This window comes from Chiloscyllium plagiosum, unplaced genomic scaffold (assembly GCF_004010195.1).
Source record: "Chiloscyllium plagiosum isolate BGI_BamShark_2017 unplaced genomic scaffold, ASM401019v2 scaf_2994, whole genome shotgun sequence".
NCBI lineage: Eukaryota > Metazoa > Chordata > Chondrichthyes > Orectolobiformes > Hemiscylliidae > Chiloscyllium > Chiloscyllium plagiosum.
In genome coordinates, this window is record NW_025215041.1 from 1 (window position 1) to 7040 (window position 7040).

A 7040-nucleotide genomic window follows, 5' to 3' on the forward strand; every position below is an offset into this window, starting at 1 on the left:
TGACAATTTGGCATGGGAAGAAATGCTGGACTAGCCAGCAATCTCTTAACCCTTAACATTTGCCTGTACATGTGTTTTTGTTTTTGCCACTGTTTACCTATTATTTACTCATCTATGCTACTTAACTATGTGATCTGCCTATATTGCTCGCAAGACAAAGCTTTTCACTGTGTCTCAGTACACGTGACAATAAATTCAGATCAATTCAATTCAATGCCCACATGCTGTGAATGAATTTTTAAAAAGAGTACCTTGGTTCTGCTTCCTCCCTGTACCCTTTGACTTGTTTAACCCTGAGAACAATAGCTCTTTATTGAAACAAGTGTTTTGGCTTCAACTGCTTTTTGAGCCAGAGAATTCCACATGCTCACCAATCTCTGGGTGTATTTTTTTCTCTCTGTAAACCGTGACCCTGGTTCTAGATTTCCTGGTAATCTGGAATTTCCTTTCTGCATTTACCTTGTCTAGTTCTGTTAGGAACCTTATAGGTTTCTATGAGATCGCACCTCTCATTTTTCAAAGCTTCAGTGGATGTAGTCCTAATCAATCCAGTCTCTCTTCATACGTCAATCCTGCCATCCCAGGAAGAAATCTGGTAAACATTTGTTAAATAGCAATATAATTCCAAGTCAGGATGTTCAGTACCTTGGAGGGAAACTTGCAGGTGGTGATGGTCCCATGTATCTGCTGCCCTTTCCTTCTCGGACTTGAATCATCCAGTTTGAATCCCTTCATCACGAAGTGTGATTCAATGAGAATAGAACATAGAACAATACAGCACAGAACAGGCCCTTCGGCCCACGATGTTGTGCCGAATATTTGTCCTAGCTTAAGCACCCATCCATGTACCTATCCAATTGCCGCTTAAAGGCCGCCAATGATTCTGACTCTGCCACTCCCACAGCAGCGCATTCCATGCCCCCACCACTCTCTGGGTAAAGAACCTACCCCTGCCATCCCCCCTATACCTTCCACCCTTCACCTTAAATTTGATACAGAATGATACAGAAATATGCAAAATTATTGATTGGAAACACAAAACCTTCATTAATGCCAAAATCACACGACATCACAGTACTTGTCAAAAATTGATTTTAATGAAGTTTTATGAAGTAACACATACAAAAGTCTGGTTAACTTTTCATTGATGTTCATGAAATTAAAGGACAGGAACAACAAGTGGTGATAAATGGTTGTTTTTTAGACTGGAGGACGGTGGACAGTGGTGCATCGTGATGGTCAGTGCATTTTTATGTGTTAAATATAAATGACTACAATATTGAAATATAGAGAAATGTTAGCATTGTCAGTCATCCCAAACTTGGAAGTTTGTCTGACGGTGAGAATGGTACCAATGGACTGTAGAAGAACAACAATAGGTTAGAAGTTTAGACAGACAAGTGACATATTATTTAGAACAGAGAACTGTGGGGTCATGTATTTTGACAGAAAGGATTGAGAGGCAATATAACCTCAAGGGCACCATTTAAAGAGTGTGCAGGGACAGAGAGCCATTCGTATTTGAAAGTAGTAGGGCATATTGGGAGAGCAGTTAGCAAAACATAGGAGTTTAGGTTTCATAAATATGATAGAGTACAGAATCAGAAAAGTTCTGCTGAATCTTTGTAAGGTTCTGATTATGCCACAAAGGGAGAATTGAGTTCTGATCTCCTCATTTTAGGTAGAATGTGAGAATCTGTGAGAGTGTGGAGGAAATTTACCAGAATAGCTCCAGAGATAATGGATTTTAACTACCAGGTTAGGTTGGAGATTCTGATATGGTTCTACTTGGAGCAAACAAAATGGGGGAAGATTTGATGGAGGTGTACAAGGCTATTGCAGTTTTGTACAAAATAAACAAGGGAAAGCTGTTTCCGTTCTCTGATGCTACGTGGACGAGGAGAGACAGACTAGAAAGTTAGAGCATGAGATTCAGGGAAGTACTTTATGTAGCGAGTAGTAATAATATTGATTCTCACTGTCTGTGAAGCTGGTTGAAATGGAAACAATAAATGATTTCAGAAGGAAGTTGGATGGACATTTGAGTGAGCGAAATTTTCAGGGCTACAGAAACCGTACAGGTATGGACATTGTTTGGATTGCTCTACAGGGAGCTTGTACACAGTAAATGGACTAAATCTGATATTTGAATTTGACCATATCATGAATGTAGTTAGTAAATAACCCCTGATATTTGATTATTAGCTAAGTCTGGCTCAGGACTAAATCTACTATAACCTTCCCTCTTGTTGGTTCTAAAACAGATTGCTCCAGAAAACTACCTGGAAACTCTGTTTAGAAATTCACTGCTACTCTGCTCTTCCTAGTTTATGAAATTTAAAATCTCCCATTAAATAACTCTCTGATTCAAGCCTGTCCAATTTCAGAATGAATACAGTGTAATTTTGACACCAGGTGATATGTTTGGCAGCTTTGTATTACAATTTTTAGTCTTTCATTCTGACTTTGGGGTTTGCACTGCTTATTTTTCCCCTCAGCTATACTTTTTCTTGTTAAAATAATAGTGGTGTTCTTAAACGCACCAGGGTCCTCGCCTCCATTTCCCACTTCTCTATGCTTAGAGTCATAGAGATGTACAGTATGGAAACAGACCCTTCAGTCAAACTTGTCCATGCTGACCAGATATTCCAATCTAATCTAGTCCTACCTGCCTCCAAACTCTTCAAATTCATATACCCATCCAGATATCTTTTAAATGTTGCAATTGTACTAGTCTCCACCGCTTCTTCTGGCAGCCCATTCCATACACGCACCACCCTCTGTGTGAAAAAGTTGCCCCTTATATCTTTTGTCTCTTTTATATCTTTCCCCTCTCACCCTAAACCTATGTCCTCTAGACCTTGTCTATTTACCCTATCCATGCCCCTCATGATTTTATAAACCTCTATAAGGTCACCCCTCAGCCTCCGAATCTCCAGGGAAAACAGCCCTAGCCTGTTCGACCTCTCCCTATAGCTCAAATCCTCCAACCCTGGCAACATCTTTGTAAATTTTTTCTGAACCCTTTCAAGTTTCACAACATCCTTCCGATAGGATTTTATAACAAGGAATATTTCAGTCTTAGTAATGACCAATCAGGGGTCATATCCCTGCAGTAGTCACCATATGATTTTCTCTTAGCTATATTTGGACCCTGAAGTCACTTGATGTGTTTCTTGCCCACCAACTAAATACACAGAACCCTTACATGGGTAACAAAATTCTGAAGCAGTCTCTCTGTTGTGATGTTCTTTCTCATACTGTATTAAAAACAGAATTGTCATTGTCATTTCTGCTGAAATTATTTTAGTTATTTAATATTTCAATCTTTTGGATACATCATCTGACCTGATTACTTATCCAGTTTAATTTCTATTTAAATTATCAATTTTGTTGTTTTTCCTGATTGATCCCATCCCTCACATATCCATTTAAGATCTGCAACCTTGTTTACTCTATTCGTTCAGAGCTTTACTCCTCTGTTGAGGGTCAGTTCCATCTAATCCATCTGCCAAGGTCTCATGAAATTTCTTTTTCACAATATATCTGTCGTCAAGTGCCTACCTTTCTGATCTATTTTCCAAATAGCTAGTTGAGTAATATTTAGAGGGGATCTTAGGATCCACTTTGTTTCACTTGAACTCCTAGCCCCCAGTGTGCTTTTAACACTTCATCTCCTTTCATCGAGTTACTCTCCAAGCTCCACAAACCATCCTAACTTGGAACTATATCAATATTCCTTCACTGTCTCCCTAACATACCCAAGAAGTGCAGCAGTTCAAGAAAGCAGATCATCACCGCTTTATCCGGGGCAGCTGGGGACTGGTGTCCACATCCCAAGAACAAATGGGTGAAAAGTATTTAGAAATACTTTATCATTGTCCAGGATCAATGTGTGTGGGACTCAGTTCATCTCTCCATTGCTGATTGACAGTCATCCTCTTCCCTTGCTGAACTTCCATTTTACAGTCAAGTGCCAGTACTCTTGGCAAAAATTTCTCCAGAAATCCTTCATGCCTTATTACATGTTAGAGTTTCTCAAATTTGCACTCCAGTTCAAGAGTTCTGAGCAGCATCATCTGGAAACACCGACACTTCAAACCTTTAGTTCTCATCTTACACCTTTCCTGCAAGGAGCATAGCTGTGGGTTTGAGCATGATTCATATGAAGTGCCATTTTTTTTTAACAATTGTCTATACAGAATGAATTTAATTATTCCTACTGCCATTCTATTCAATGCTTTTCTGTAATCATGTTATTAGATTCCCCACAAGTCCTTGTATTCTTAAACCTTGCATTGCCATTGGAGCCACGTGCAGACGACTTTATGCCTTAAAGTTATTAGACCCATCTCTGTTCCAGTGAGGAAGAGGGGAGAGGAGGAAGAGGGGAGGGGAGGGAGGAGGAGGAAGAGGAGGAGGGGGGGAGAGATGGGCAGTGTCGCACTGACACAGAAACTGGCATGTAATCCAATCATTGAGTGAGATAACTCACCCACTTTCACTCATGAGCAGATTCACAACCATTGTATTTCTCCCTTTCAGCTTCACTCAATTGCCAAGTTGAAGTCTAGTACTTCACTGGTGTACTTGAATCCTGTATATGCTAATAGTCTCATTGGAACAGGTGACAAAATGCCTCAGAATGGGTTTCGCCTGGTATTGCTTATAGGATAATGCTGAACCGCTGCTGGGTCAGGGATATCTTCTGCTGACAGTCATTTTGGGGAAGAGAAGTGCATCAAAGAGTCTAAGTAGCAAGAATGAAATACAATACGAAGGTACGTGGTTTGTGGTCAGCACAATGTAGCATTTGTATCTCAGACTAGAATGTTGAAGGAGATGGATTTAGAATTAAATCATTGAGGCCATCAATTTGCTCAGAATGTAAACTTTATTAAATTATGGAAATAATGTAGTGCAAACTTCATTTATTACCAGAAAGAATGAATGTCAATAACTGCATGTGAGCTGTGAAAGATGTGTGCAAGTTTTTGGGATACATAACAAAATTGAGCCTTCAGTTAGCATGGTGGAACCAACTGAGATGCCTTCTGCAGATTCCCTGTCCCCAATTCCTCCAACATCAAGTGGGGTAGGATGAAGTCTTTGGCAGAAGCAAGGCTTAATCTTGACAAACAGGATATGTTTATTACATAATACTTAATATCTCATTAGACTGTCATGTGATTCAGAGCTACTGTTAGACAACAAACTCAATTGAAAGTACACATTTCTGTCCGCTGCATTTATCTTTGCACAAGCAACCACTCCTACAAAATAGGTTAGCAACTGGTCCACACTCTGTTAGCTCAACTAGTGATCAGTCCTTTCTATTCAGATGTGTACAGCCTATCTGGCAATGTACAGATTTCAATGTTTCAGGTACGAAGTGCCTTGCATATCAAATTTTGTTTGCAAAAGAAAGGTTTGCACTTCTATACCATTTTATCCATCTCATGATGCATCAAGGCATTTTGCAGCTGAAGAAGCTCTTTTAAAATGTAACTACTGTCGTAAAGTAGGAAACATGCTATGAATTTGCACACTGCAAACTCCCATAAACAGCAATATGATAAATGCCTGGATGAATTGCTTTAATATTGATTATCTGATAGAAATTAGTCAGGTCATGGGGATATGACTCCCTTCTTCCAAATAGTGGAGTGGAATTTTTCATGGCTGCTTGAGGGGCCCTTGGATTAACAGCTCTACTGCACTATTGGATTGACTTTTGTCACAATCTTTTCATTCAACGATCAGTTTGTTGAACCATGGCTAACCCACAACTGTGTTCCCATTTGGATTCATCCTGTTACTGTAAAACATGCCAGTTTTCAGAGTGTTCACAGACAGCAGCCAACTGTACCTCACCATCAGCTCCTCACCTCATATCTCCACTACCTCTAGCTGTTGTCCAGCCTGGATAAGCAACCGTTTCCTGCATCTAAACGTGAGAAAGGTTGAAGACTTGCCTACAGTTCCCTCACTATAAACCATGTTCCCTAGCCATTGATTCCAACCCTCTCCCTGACAACTCTCTGAGTGGGGGCGAAGAACAGGCAGTTCATAATTCAAGGTCCTATTTGACTCCAAGCTGAGCTCCACATGCATGTTCCCTGTGACCAATATCAAATATCTTCATGTCTTTAACACTGCTTTTTCCAGTATTTCTTCAGCTTGCTTGCTGCTGACACATTTGTTAATTGTGCACCTGAATATTCTCATGCAACCTCAAATTGTAAAAGTGAGTTCATTCCAGAGCCTGATTGTCTGTGTGTGAATTCACATGAGTCCTGTTAAGACTGTAAGACCATAAGTAACAAGAACGGAAGTAGGCTGTTTGGGCCCTTGATCCTGCTCCATCATTCAATAGAATTATGACTGATCTGAGGTCCACTGTCCTGTCTTTTCCCTGTGAATTTTGATTCCCATACTGATCAAGAAACCGTGTCAACCTCAAATATACACACAATCTCTTCCCTCACAGCTCTCTTTGGCAAGGAGTTCCAGACCCTTAATGCTCTGAGAGAAGAAATTCCTCCCTATCTGAGTTCAGTCTTAAATTGGCACCTTTTTTTGGAGACAATGCCTATGATCCTAGATTTTCCCATGAGAGGGAACATTTATCCTCTCAACATTTATCCCTTAAGAATCCTACACGTTTTAATTAGATCACCTCTCATTCTTCTAAACTCCAGTGAATGGAGTCTTAACCTGTTTAGCCTTTGCTGAGAAGACATATTCACCATCGGTCTGCTACTGTACTCGGGGTGGTTCTGGAAGAGAAGTTAATAACAATTGCAGGAGTCTGATGTAAGTGAACATTACCCTGTATTTGAACATCGTAAAACAATAGAGAGGACTGTAGGGAAATTGATGGTGACATCATGCAAAATCTCCATATTACAGCGGAGGAAGTGCTAGATGTCTTGAAATGGGTAAAGGTGGATAAATCCCCAGGACCTGATCAAGTGTACCTGAGAACTCTGTGGGAAGCTAGAGAAGTGATTGCTGGGCCTCTTGCTGAGATATTTGTA